At 39.4% G+C, this 14,922-nt stretch overlaps 1 long non-coding RNA gene across 1 annotated transcript; it reads left to right on the forward strand.

Annotated features, from left to right (window-relative positions):
* The first annotated feature begins 3,905 nt into the window (after positions 1–3,905).
* Positions 3,906–14,467, forward strand: LOC311116196. Its single transcript, XR_014611376.1, has 3 exons — positions 3,906–4,088; positions 4,850–4,993; positions 14,377–14,467. It is a non-coding gene; the product is annotated as an uncharacterized lncRNA (long non-coding RNA).
* The last annotated feature ends 455 nt before the right edge of the window (positions 14,468–14,922 follow it).

Raw genomic sequence — 14,922 nt, forward strand, 5'->3', positions numbered from 1 at the left:
CCTCCCGGGGAAGGACTGCCTGTTCCATGATCTCGCCATCACGGTTGACAACTCCGTTGTGTCCTCCCCCCAGAGTGTGAAGAGCCTTGGCGTGACCCTGGACAACACCCTGTCGTTCTCCGCAAACATCAAGGCGGTGACCCGATCCTGTAGGTTCATGCTCTACAACATTCGTAGAGTACGACCCTGCCTTACACAGGAAGCGGCACAGGTCCTAATCCAGGCACTTGTCATCTCCCGTCTGGATTTCTGCAACTCGCTGTTGGCTGGGCTCCCTGCCTGTGCCATTAAACCCCTACAACTCATCCAGAATGCCGCAGCCCGTCTGGTGTTCAACCTTCCCAAGTTCTCTCACGTCACCCCCCTCCTCTGCACACTCCACTGGCTTCCAGTTGAAGCTCGCATCTGTTACAAGACCATGGTGCTTGCCTATGGAGCTGTGAGGGGAACGGCACCTCCGTACCTTCAGGCTCTGATCAGTCCCTACACCCAAACGAGGGCATTGCGTTCATCCACCTCTGGCCTGCTGGCTCCCCTTCCTCTGCGGAAGCATAGTTCCCGCTCAGCCCAGTCAAAACTGTTCGCTGCTCTGGCACCCCAATGGTGGAACAAGCTCCCTCACGACGCCAGGACAGCGTAGTCACTCACCACCTTCCGGAGACATTTGAAACCCCACCTCTTTAAGGAATACCTGGGATAGGATAAAGTAATCCTTCTACCCCTCCCTTAACCCAACCCCCCCCTCCCAAAAAATTACAAAAATATAAATAATAATAATAATAAGAATTGCACATTGTAAAGTGGTCCCATATATAAGGTGAATGCACCAATTTGTAAGTTGCTCTGGATAAGAGCGTCTGCTCTTGTATGTAAATGTAAATGTAAATGTTGGAGTCTCTGACAGCTGGGTACTGGAGACTCTACTCTCTGGGTCTGGTTGGAGTCTCTGACAGCTGGGTACTGGAGACTCTACTCTCTGGGTCTGGTTGGAGTCTCTGACAGCTGGGTACTGGAGACTCTATTCTCTGGGTCTGGTGTGAGTCTCTGACAGCTGGGTACTGGAGACTCTACTCTCTGGGTCTGGTTGGAGTCTCTGACAGCTGGGTACTGTCTCTGACAGACAAACCCCAATATATTTTCAAATCAAATCAAATTGTATTTACCACATGCGCCAAATACAACAGGTGTAGATATTACAGTGAAATCCTTACTTATAAGCCCTTAACCAACAATGCCGTTTTTTAAAGAAAAAAATAATATTTCATACAGTAATGATGATCAGTAGTATTAGAAATCACCCTGGATCATTATTAAACCCCATAGTATTTCATACAGTAATGATGATCAGTAGTATGAGAAATCACCCTGGATCATTATTAAACCCCATAGTATTTCATACAGTAATGATGATCAGTAGTATCAGAAATCACCCTGGATCATTAATCATATCAGACATTTCCCTCTATTTCTCCCCACATGGAACTGCTGATGTAAAAGAGCTTTATAAATAAATGATTGATATAACGTTGAACTCCCAACCTCCCAACCAGACTACAGTCTGTTACATTCTCACATTATCCACAGATCTGGGAGGAATACCCCTTTTATAATCTATAATGTATGGCAGTAATCTTACTTTGGGTCAAAGGGCATTGGTCCACTGATAACATTGAGAGGATTGTACATGGACCAGTCATAGACTGACAGCTGGGTACTGGAGACTGCTCTCTGGGTCTGGGGGTTGGCAGTGCCCCCCTCCTCTCTCTCCTCAGAGACACTCATCTTAGGAGTGTGTTCCAACTTCCAGAATTACAGTGGGATAAAAAGACTCACACACCATTTAGGAGACACACACTTCCTTGATTAAACATATACTTACTAGAGTTTACAGGATATCCTGCTCTGTCCTCTCTCCAGTTTAGAGTTTATAGGATATAATGCTCTGTCCTCTCTCCAGTTTAGAGTTTATAGGATATCCTGCTCTGTCCTCTCTCCAGTTTAAAGTTTATAGGATATCCTGCCAGGTCCTCTCTCCAGTTTAGAGTTTATAGGATATCCTGATCTGTCATCTAAAAATATTTAATGGCTGGACAAGAACAAATATACTTTTATTTGGGTATGCTTTCTACACACCATGAGGATAAACCATTAACCGTAGCTAACTGTTTTCTTTACTGACAACTGGGGTTAGAGACAGACAGAGACTGAGAGAGACACAGACATCAAATACTCATGATCTTTGACCTTCCACCATTTCAGGCTTTTTTCACAGAAATTGCATGGTAACACTTTACATGGCAGATGATAGGCATTACATTTTAGTCATTTAGCAGACGCTCTTATCCAGAGCGACTTACAGGAGCAAGTAGGGTTAAGTGCCTTGCTCAAGGGCACATCAACAGATTTTTCACCTAGTCGGGTCGGGGATTAGAACCAGCGACCTTTCGGTTACTGGCATAACGCTCTTAACCACTAAGCTACCTGCTGCCCATTAAAATACATTCATAAAGCCCTTGACCATTTTAAATAATAGTATTTACATTTTCGTCATTTAACATACGCTCTTATCCAAAGATACTCAAGGGCACATCTACAGTTTTTTTACCTAGTCAGCTCAGGGTTTCGAACCAGCAACCTTTTGGTTACTGGTCCAACACCCTTAACCGCTAGGCTACCTGCCACCAGTGTATGATGGGCATTTTACAACAACTACAGCTGACATTATTGTGGTCATGTTTAGTATTTCATTTTTTATTGGGATCCCCAAATAGACGTTGCCAAGGCAATCATTTTTTTATTTTTTTATTTTTTTATTCAGGCTGCAAGGTAAGGATCCTACCAGGGATTATTTATGTATGATGTTAGTAGAATGTATACATTGGGATAGTAGTAAGGATCCTACCAGGGATAATTTATGTGTGATGTTGGTAGAATGTATACATTGGGATAGTAGTAAGGATCCTACCAGGGATTATTTATGTATTATGTTAGTAGAATGTATACATTGGGATAGTAGTAAGGATCCTACCAGGGATTATTTATGTATGATGTTGGTAGAATGTATACATTGGGATAGTAGTAAGGATCCTACCAGGGATTATTTATGTATGATGTTGGTAGAATGTATACATTGGGATAGTAGTAAGGATCCTACCAGGGATTATTTATGTATGATGTTGGTAGAATGTATACATTGGGATAGTAGTAAGGATCCTACCAGGGATTATTTATGTATGATGTTGGTAGAATGTATACATTGGGATAGTAGTAAGGATCCTACCAGGGATTATTTATGTATGATGTTGGTAGAATGTATACATTGGGATAGTAGTAAGGATCCTACCAGGGATTATTTATGTATGATGTTGGTAGAATGTATACATTGGGATAGTAGTAAGGATCCTACCAGAGATTATTTATGTATGATGTTGGTAGAATGTATACATTGGGATAGTAGTAAGAGGTTGGTGGGTAAATGACTAAGATTCAAGCCTCCCGTCAGTTAGGGAGATTTGTTCCTTTATTGTGTGTTTAGTTGTACCTTTACCTTCCTGTAATTGGCCATTTGGAAGGATTATGTATCGAGGAATGGTCTAAGATCACTCCTAATGTGTTCTCCAACTCATAAAACATTTTAGAAAAAGGCTCAGTGCCGTTATCCTCGCAAGGGAGGTATTGAAAGGGAGAGCCAATTTTGACCGCTACCTTATTGAGAAAAAAAGTATTACTTGTTAAACAAAATCTCTTTCTCTGAGCAATTGTATTAGTATAAAATCATTTAATTTAATAATGTGGGACCCCACTGTGTACTTCAAAGTTAGAGATATGTTGAAACTGGATCCATCATAATGATTCTACATTTTATAGTATGCCATGGCCTTTACTGGCCAAAGGTTCAACTACTGTTATGTTAATGCTATACTATGGTGTTGAGTCACTAGACTTTGACCAGATATTATTGCATCCAAAGATCAACTGTACCTAGAACATAGATACAGAGCCACTTGTCATCAGGAAGGTGCTCTCTCAGCACAACGGAAAATATCTCAGTGACTTGACATGTTCTGGTTGTGAATACAGGCTACAAGGTAAGAATCTTCCAAGGGATTATTGTAAAGTGTGTAGGGAAATTAAAGATATGGTGTTATTATAGTATAGAGAATGACAGTAAAACACTCAGATCTAACAGTCCATTTCACCTGGGACAGGTACGTGTCAGTTCAATCATACAAAATGGCGCTAACTGGGCGTAGGCAAGTCAAATTCAAAAACATATTGTTGTTCATATCTCGTATTGTATGATTCGTATATCGTGGTTATTTTACAATTTGTAAAAATGTTAATGTATCGTAGTTCTAAATCATCTTTCAGAATATCAGAACATTTGTTGTTTTCTAAATTACAATGAGCTCCTACTTCCTGTGTAATTTGGTATGAAACCTGAACGTACTTTTCTTAACATTGATATTATGAATTAAATTAAATAATAGTATAATAATAGCAGACCTGTTGAACAAAGCAGCACACTAGAATGAGTGGAATTATTACACGAGAAAGTGAGACATTATTATCATTAATTACTATTAATAATAATATTATTGTATTATTATTATTATTAATATTATATTATTATTATTATTATTATTATTAGTTCCACTACATGGAGAAAAGGTGAGAAATATCAGTCATGACTACATGTTCATGTGATTGCATTAAATCCTGACTGTTCGGACGTGTCTGTTAGTAAATGTTTTATTTCTAAGAGATCATGAATAAAATAGAACAATTGACCTTCAATAATTAGTTGTCACTGTGTTCACCACAACCAACATGTTGGATCTCTGTTTAGGGGTCAGTGGTCTAAAATGAGTCTCTCTGGGGAGAGAGAGGAGGGGGGCCCTGCCTCTAAAATTAGTCTCTCTGGGGAGAGAGAGGAGGGGGGCCCTGCCTCTAAAATGAGTCTCTCTGGGGGACATGACACCAAAGCTAAGAGGTGAGATGACAATGTTGTTTAAGAATTTATACGTTTATTTCTAAAACGTTATATCCACCATTTTTTCACGTTTGTTATTTTACATCAGAAATGATTGCTTATGGGTACCTTCATGTGCGTGTAAAATATTGTTGTTCTAAGATTTTAATTAATAGATTTTTGCATATTAATTTTTGTTAAGCAAAACGCTATATAGCTGGAATGAAATGTTTGTATCCTGTATATTTGACTGTGATATGTGGATGGCTCACCAGCCCACACACACACACACACACAAACAAACAAACATCTTTACCAGCATACACACACATCTATAGAAGTTTTGCATGACACAATCATTGTCTAATGATTGTGTCATGTCTAATATGATGTCATGCATAACCTTATTGTTTTTACTAATTCTGATCGTTGTTACAAGCGGAATTTTGACAATACTACCTTCAAATCAACACACTCTTCACTCCTGTTTAAACCAAAAAGGGTTCTATCACTTGCTTAATATATGGAACCACTAAAAGTTCTATAAAGAAACCTTTTATAGGGTTCTTTGATCAGAACTCTAGAGGTTCTTCTTCCCTGAACCAAAATGGTTCCATATAGAACCCTGCATGGTGTCATTTATGAATTATGGCTACTACTAATAAATAGGAATATTTTTTGCTAAGACTATAATTTATAGGAAAATTGGAATGGTTGAAAAATCCCAATATTCATTTAAAATTGTCCTTAGAAATAGCAGTGCTGGGGATTTGGAAAACCATAGTCAGTCAATCAAAAATAGAATACTCTTATGAAAAATATTGACCTTTAATTTAGTCTGTGGATACTATGCGACTAGAAAGGTTTAAAATGCATGTAAGAAATCACAGCGCAGTTTAAAAATATATGGCAGGTGGAAATCAAAAGAGGATGTTCTACGGGGATAGGTGGGCGGGGCAGAGAGTAGCAGAGGGGTGGGATTAAAAAAGATTGGTAATAGTCATTACTGTAAACACTATAGATGTCTGAGGACTATCTATTCAAAATGTAATGTGTATAATTAATTGTTGTTATTATTGTTATTATTGTTATTATTATTATTATTATTATTATTATTATTATTATTATTATTATTATATATAAAAAAGTAATTACTGTGTATAAAAGTATTGTATGGGGGGTAAAATTGATCTTGGTTATATGCAAACACACTGGTGGCCAGGGAGGCATCTCTTTGTTTGAACGATGGCCCACGTCAACTCTGGCTGACATCTTTACAATACAATACATTACAATACAATACAACTTTGTCCTTTAGTTACAGCAAACAACAAAAACATGTATTCTGCTCCGTTCTTAACCCCCCCAAACAGCAGACCTCACACATACAGTTGAGACCAGCACAGGTTCAAGCTGCAGTGCAGCGCCCCTGGATGGAGAGCATGTTGTGGGGTTAAGGGCCTTGCTCAAGGGCCCAACGAAAGGTGAATGTTTTGAGGATGTGAACCCATTAGCTCTCCAGGGGTCAGATCAATTCCGCCCGTTCTTTCCAGCACCCGGCCCGGGATTCAAACTGGACACTTTTCCGCCACAGGTCCAACGCCTGCCACAGCACCAACTCATTTGCCGCTGGGCGAAAACCTGAGTTAATATTCAGAAATAAGCATGAGTTAATCTGCCAAAATGAAGACAAAATGTTATGCAGACATCATTATTATGATAACATACAGTGGGGAGAACAAGTATTTGATACACTGCCGATTTTGCAGGTTTTCCTACTTACAAAGCATGTAGAGGTCTGTAATTTTTTATCATAGGTACACTTCAACTGTGAGAGATGGAAAAAAAATCCAGAAAATCACATTGTATGATTTTTAAGTAATTAATTTGCATTTTATTGCATTACATAAGTATTTGATACATCAGAAAAGCAGAACTGAATATTTGGTACAGAAACATTTGTTTGCAATTACAGAGATCATACATTTCCTGTAGGTCTTGACCAGGTTTGCACACACTGCAGCAGGGATTTTGGCCCACTCCTCCATACAGACCTTCTCCAGATCCTTCAGGTTTCGGGGCTGTCACTGGGCAATACGGACTTTCAGCTCCCTCCAAAGATTTTCTATTGGGTTCAGGTCTGGAGACTGGCCACTCCAGGACCTTGAGATGCTTCTTACGGAGCCACTCCTTAGTTGCCCTGGCTGTGTGTTTCGGGTCGTTGTCATGCTGGAAGACCCAGCCACGACCCATCTTCAATGCTCTTACTGAGGGAAGGAGGCTGTTGGCCAAGATCTCGCGATACATGGCCCCATCCATCCTCCCCTCAATACGGTGCAGTCGTCCTGTCCCCTTTGCAGAAAAGCATCCCCAAAGAATTATGTTTCCACCTCCATGCTTCACGGTTGGGATGGTGTTCTTGGGGTTGTACTCATCCTTCTTCTTCCTCCAAACACGGCGAGTGGAGTTTAGACCAAAAAGCTATATTTTTGTCTCATCAGACCACATGACCTTCTCCCATTCCTCCTCTGGATCATCCAGATGGTCATTGGCAAACTTCAGACGGGCCTGGACATGCGCTGGCTTGAGCAGGGGGCCCTTGCTTGCCCCCTGCTTTTAATCCATGACGGCGTAGTGTGTTACTAATGGTTTTCTTTGAGACTGTGGTCCCAGCTCTCTTCAGGTCATTGACCAGGTCCTGCCGTGTAGTTCTGGGCTCATCCCTCACCTTCCTCATGATCATTGATGCCCCACGAGGTGAGATCTTGCATGGAGCCCCAGACCGAGGGTGATTGACCGTCATCTTGAACTTCTTCCATTTTCTAATAATTGCGCCAACAGTTGTTGCCTTCTCACCAAGCTGCTTGCCTATTGTCCTGTAGCCCATCCCAGCCTTGTGCAGGTCTACAATTTTATCTCTGATGTCCTTACACAGCTCTCTGGTCTTGGCCATTGTGGAGAGGTTGGAGTCTGTTTGACTGAGTGTGTGGACAGGTGTCTTTTATACAGGTAACAAGTTCAAACAGGTGCAGCTAATACAGGTAATGAGTGGAGAACAGGAGGGCTTCTTAAAGAAAAACTAACAGGTCTGTGAGAGCCGGAATTCTTACTGGTTGGTAGGTGATCAAATACTTATGTCATGCAATAAAATGCAAATGAATTACTTAAAAATCATACAATGTGATTTTCTGGATTTTTGTTTTAGATTCCATCTCTCACAGTTGAAGTGTACCTATGATAAAAATTACAGACCTCTACATGCTTTGTAAGTAGGAAAACCTGCAAAATCGGCGGTGTATCAAATACTTGCTCTCCCCACTGTACATGCAGTTGTCATCAGCAGCAGCCACAAGAGAGAGCCTCTGATAGTTCTGGGTAACTGCCAGACTGAGCAAAACATAGATAGTGTGTTAAAAGTCATGTAATGATTAACTAGGCTATTGAATCACCAAGACTTATTATACATAATTATTATACAGAAATCATTGTCAAAAGCTGAAGAGATACTGTTGCATGTAGGTCTATATTATTTATGGATTGATCATATAGAAAAATTAAAATATTATTTTGAACTACTCAAAAGCAATTACATGTGGCACAGAAACCACTGACTCGCTGCATTATTATATAGTATTATCAAGACACCTGCTGTTAACTCTTAACTGGTTAGGACAGCTCATGAGGTGTCCTAAATATCTGCATAGCTTTTATTTATACCCTTAAGAGTAAAATGTCTTTATTGTCAGCACTTATACGACCAATTTTCTACTCTGAGACGCTTTGTGGATATGGGCTCAGATCTCAAAATATTGTTATAAAATAACTTTGAATGTTTGTTTTACATATATATATATATATATATATATATATATATATATATATATATATATATACAGTGGGGGAAAAAAGTATTTAGTCAGCCACCAATTGTGCAAGTTCTCCCACTTAAAAAGATGAGAGAGGCCTGTAATTTCCATCATAGGTACATGTCAACTATGACAGACAAATTGAGAAAAGAAAATCCAGAAAATCATATTGTAGGATTTTTTATGAATTTATTTGCAAATTATGGTGGAAAATAAGTATTTGGTCACCTACAAACAAGCAAGATTTCTGGCTCTCACAGACCTGTAACTTCTTCTTTAAGAGGCTCCTCTGTCCTCCACTCGTTACCTGTATTAATGGCACCTGTTTGAACTTGTTATCAGTATAAAAGACACCTGTCCACAACCTCAAACAGTCACACTCCAAACTCCACTATGGCCAAGACCAAAGAGCTGTCAAAGGAGACTAGAAACAAAATTGTAGACCTGCACCAGGCTGGGAAGACTGAATCTGCAATAGGTAAGCAGCTTGGTTTGAAGAAATCAACTGTGGGAGCAATTATTAGGAAATGGAAGACATACAAGACCACTGATAATCTCCCTCGATCTGGGGCTCCACGCAAGATCTCACCCCGTGGGGTCAAAATGATCACAAGAACGGTGAGCAAAAATCCCAGAACCACACGGGGGGACCTAGTGAATGACCTGCAGAGAGCTGGGACCAAAGTAACAAAGCCTACCATCAGTAACACACTACGCCACCAGGGACTCAAATCCTGCAGTGCCAGACGTGTCCCCCTGCTTAAGCCAGTACGTGTCCAGGCCCGTCTGAAGTTTGCTAGAGTGCATTTGGATGATCCAGAAGAGGATTGGGAGAATGTCATATGGTCAGATGAAACCAAAATATAACTTTTTGGTAAAAACTCAACTCGTCGTGTTTGGAGGACAAAGAATGCTGAGTTGCATCCAAAGAACACCATACCTACTGTGAAGCGTGGGGGTGGAAACATCATGCTTTGGGACTGTTTTTCTGCAAAGGGACCAGGACGACTGATCCGTGTAAAGGAAAGAATGAATGGGGCCATGTATCGTGAGATTTTGAGTGAAAAACTCCTTCCATCAGCAAGGGCATTGAAGATGAAACGTGGCTGGGTCTTTCAGCATGACAATGATCCCAAACACACCGCCCGGGCAACGAAGGAGTGGCTTCGTAAGAAGCATTTCAAGGTCCTGGAGTGGCCTAGCCAGTCTCCAGATCTCAACCCCATAGAAAATCTTTGGAGGGAGTTGAAAGTCCGTGTGCCCAGTGACAGCCCCAAAACATCACTGCTCTAGAGGAGATCTGCATGGAGGAATGGGCCAAAATACCAGCAACAGTGTGTGAAAACCTTGTGAAGACTTAAAGAAAACGTTTGACCTGTGTCATTGCCAACAAAGGGTATATAACAAAGTATTGAGAAACTTTTGTTATTGACCAAATACTTATTTTCCACCATAATTTGCAAAACATTTCATTAAAAATCCTACAATGTGATTTTCTGGATATTCTTTTCTCATTTTGTCTGTCATAGTTGACGTGTACCTATGATGAAAATTACAGGCCTCTCTCATCTTTTTAAGTGGGAGAACTTGCACAATTGGTGGCTGACTAAATATATTTTTTTCCCACTGTATGAATATATATATATATATATATTTATATATGAATATATATATATATATATGAATATTACTAACGTAACCCACTGTAAAGACTGGGTTTAATTTATTGTGTTGCTCTGCTCATGTCCGCGTTCTGGAACTTTCCGCTTCCCCGTACAGAACTGTCCGCGTCCACGTACGGTTTGGCGCCAAGCATATTGTCCAGTTACGCGCAGAGTGGGCTGAGGTGATCTTGGTGAATAACGACGTAGTTCGTTACAGTGTTGAGACACCGAAGTTTATTGTTCAATTTTCTTTTTGGTCAGTGACAGTATGAGTGTAGCCAGATCCTTTTCACTCGCTATCCTTGTTTCATTTCGTCGTTAACTGGATTCGTCATCATCCTCGAGACGAGGGACAGACGAACGACCTGCTAGCTAGCAAAGCTAGTCGGTACAGCTAGCTAAGCTAGCTACTCTACCAGCAGCATCCTAGATATTCTAGCTACCACTACATCATCACCGGCTGCCTGCATTTCTTGTGGACCGATGGAGCTCCCTGGTTGTTTCTTCCACCCACCTCACTCGTTGACGGATGCTGGCTTCCTACGCTCCCTCTGTCCGGTTCTCCTCTCTTCACTAGATGGATGGTAAATTTAGTGTTTAACCCCTCTGTGTCCAAGGACCAAACTTTTGAATATTATTTTTTTAACGCTTTTTTTCGGAGAAAAACTTGTTAATTTCAACCGTCATGGAGCCCAGTTTCATAATATTACCTTATGTCTTTAGTTATGAAGTAATTGCTAAAAAACAGGCCTTATGTTTGGGCATTTTTCACCCTACCAGCTCCTATTAGTTCTATTGAGCTCCGTGACACCGACTCGCCGTCAGAACGTTCTATTCCCAGCCCATTGTTCTGCGTCACAATGCCAGCTTCACTATTGTTATCAATGAGACCTGCCTGCGTTAACCCTGTAGGTTTACCTCAGGTAACTTATTATTAACAAGGTTGCGGCTACTTGGTGAGCATTAACCCTGTAGGTTTACCTCAGGTAACTTATTATTAACAAGGTTACGGATACTTGGTGAGCGCACACACTGTTCACCTGAGTACATGTTGTGGTCACCAATAGTGAGGGGACATACAGTTTAAGAGATGATGGCTGGCGGATAGCCATCAAACATTAAACATTTTCTGGTCATGTTTAACCATATTTGTTTTAAGAAAAAATTGTACAAACTAAACAAATCCTCTTTTTCAAGATGTGTCCGATTTAAACAGCCAGAAGACATTTCTTAATTAAGAAATAAAAATTTTTTTGACGACTTCTAAATGGCTGCTTGGTAATTTGATATGCATCGAAATCTTCGTTTGTAGGCATCAAATTGAGTGAATGCTGCGCAGGTTCACTGAGTTGCAAACCAAATGGATATAATGGGGTGATTGTTGTCTAATCGGGTGGTCTAGCTCATTGATTTGTAGATCTGACGCAGTTGCTACCTCAGATTATGAGCCTAGGAAGTGTCGTGAATGAGCTATGTAGTACCCACATACGGCCACAAGGAGGAGCAAGAGTGCCATAAACCCATACTGTTTTTTGCCATATAAACCCTAAACCTAACAATCAATCAAATGTATTTATAAAGCCCTTTTTACACCAGCAGATGTCACAAAGTGCTATACAGAAACTCTTACCCTACTTATAACCTATTTTAGCCGTAACCCTAACCCCTAATTCTTGGGTAGGGTAGCCTAGAACACTTTTAGAAACTATTTTAGTAATACTATTATCTTAGTAAATACAATTATAGTATTAAATAGCATTTTGATTATTTTGTTGTTATTTTATTATATGTATAATTGCAAGACAGAACACTTGATAAATAAGACACATTTGTTTTATTTTTCAAAAGTGGTTTGAATTGGGTGACCTAGTAACCTCTGTGTGAAAGTCCAGCAATTGGCGTGGGGCAGGTTTGAGATTGATCTAATACACTTTCTTTCTCAGCTGCCTCACCAATGTCTGTACGTGAATTAATAACTTTTAATTGCTAAATATTTCCAATAGATGGCAGCATAAGACCACGAAGCATCAGTTATAGGCTACAAGCAGCAATATGATTGACATAAAATAACATGCAACCAAATACTATATGTCCCATGATTTTCTAAAATGGTCACTCATTACTTTAGTTAGCTACATATCTCGTATTAGGCCTGTGATGCTTTTGGAAGAGCAATTAAATAGTGACTATAGCAGGTGTTGAACCCCTGGTAAATAATCACTAGTCAGATGCTCCAACCTGAACTCTAGTATACATGCATTTTTTAAATATCTAATATTGCGATTAAACAACCTCGGAATAGATAAGACAAGAGTGCGTCTTCCAGCCCACCAATAAATTACATCATGCAACCCTCCCAGTTAGCAAATGTACCTCAACATGCCCCTCGCTTGTGCTGGAAGGCAGAGTGCTCGCTGCTGGTTGATGAATCTGACAATGACTGTACTAGGAAAATACGTTTTTCTCGACCAGAGGTGACTAAATTAATGTTCAGGCTTATTGATAATTGTTATAGTAATGAAGTATAATTTCAAAATTATAAATGCTTTTTCAGTCGTTCCTCTTGCGTTAGCAGTGTGGAAAGGGACAGTAAAAAGCGTGTGCAGGAGTTTTCCTGTGAGGGGGAGTGGTGGTGTATCCAGGGAGAAAACTAAACTAACCTTCTGAAATGTCATTCATGGTCTTATGCTGCCATCTATTGGAATTATTTAGTAACTGCAGTAGTACTGAATAAAGTATATCCTTACTAAAGTAGTAATTACTCAGAATTGCAAAATATGACATTTTCTAGTTCATTTTACCACTTACAACCATAAAATAACCATTTATAGCATAACAAACAATGAAACTGACATAAACCAAAAATGCCATACATTTAGTTAACTATATATATATATATATATATATATATATATATATATATATATATATATATATATATATATATACTATTTATTTAGATGGGTGACATTAACTGCCAAAGTAACACCACTGTAGATAAAGAAGAGCTCTCCAGTAGGTGAACCAAAACATTCAAAGGCCATTTTCTCAAAATTGAGTTTACAACTTTATCATCTTCCAAAGCAGAATTACTTTCCCATTGTTCCTCAACTGTAGTGTATGATTGTCACGCCCTGGCTCTGGGGACTCTCGTATGTTGAGCCAGGGTGTTATATTCTATGTTTGTATTTCTAGGTTGGCCTGAGTGACTCCCAATCAGAGGCAACGAGTGTCAGCTGGTTGTCTCTGATTGGGAGCCATATTTAACTGTCTGTCTTTCACTTTGTGTTTGTGGTTTCTTGTTCCTTTTGATTTGTGTTTGTGTCGAAGGACTTCACGTTTCGTTTGGTGTTTTGTTCGCTGTGGTGTACAATAAAATAAATATGTACGCATCTCACGCTGCGCCTTGGCCCGCTACTTTTCAAGACGATCGTGACAATGATATACCTTTTTCTAGCTGAGTCTCTACTTTTATCCAATGTAAAAAAAACACCATTTCAAATTTTGCTACATAAGACCGAATCGAGATATATATTATTACTGTGTAAAACCTAGCAGTACTACTTATTTCTCTGAGAGTGAGGCAGATATATAGCATTGTGCAAAAAAACATGAATATTTGTCTCTCTGAAGTGAAACCATCAAGTGATAGATTTTAAACAAATACATGTCTGTCATTGAACAACCTCATGCCATGATTAGCTACTGAAAAAACACACCAATCTCTTTCATAATTTCTTTAAACAATAAAAGCTAATTTACCAACATTCCTGAAAATGGATATATAGCGTTTTGGAATGAAACTCTTCCTCTGTTTCCCCATCTGAGCTCAGAGTAGATAAGAGACGTAATGTTTGTCTCTGTTGTGTTGAAGCCCAATCAAGCAGGAGAGACCAGCCTCCCCTGTACCCAGCTGTGTGTCCATGAAGAGTGACAAGTCTATGGGTCAACCTATAGTGTTTAGAGAGGGAGACTTTTCTAGTGAACAAAGGTAAGAAGAACTCATGGGTCATGGTCAGTGAGTTAAACAACACTGTCTCTAGTCAGATTCTTGATTCTTTGGTTTCCATTGAGAAGTGATTGAGAAGTTCAATGAAAGTGTGATAGTAATTAATGATAATAATGTCTCACTTTCTCGTGTAATAATTCCACTCATTCTAGTGTGCTGCTTTGTTCAACAGGTCTGCTATTATTATACTATTATTTAATTTAATTCATAATATCAATGTTAAGAAAAGTACGTTCAGGTTTCATACCAAATTACACAGGAAGTAGGAGCTCATTGTAATTTAGAAAACAACAAATGTTCTGATATTCTGAAAGATGATTTAGAACTACGATACATTAACATTTTTACAAATTGTAAAATAACCACGATATACGAATCATACAATACGAGATATGAACAACAATATGTTTT

The sequence above is a fragment of the Coregonus lavaretus genome (assembly GCF_964263955.1).
Source record: "Coregonus lavaretus genome assembly, contig: HAP1_SCAFFOLD_5076, whole genome shotgun sequence".
Lineage (NCBI taxonomy): Eukaryota > Metazoa > Chordata > Actinopteri > Salmoniformes > Salmonidae > Coregonus > Coregonus lavaretus.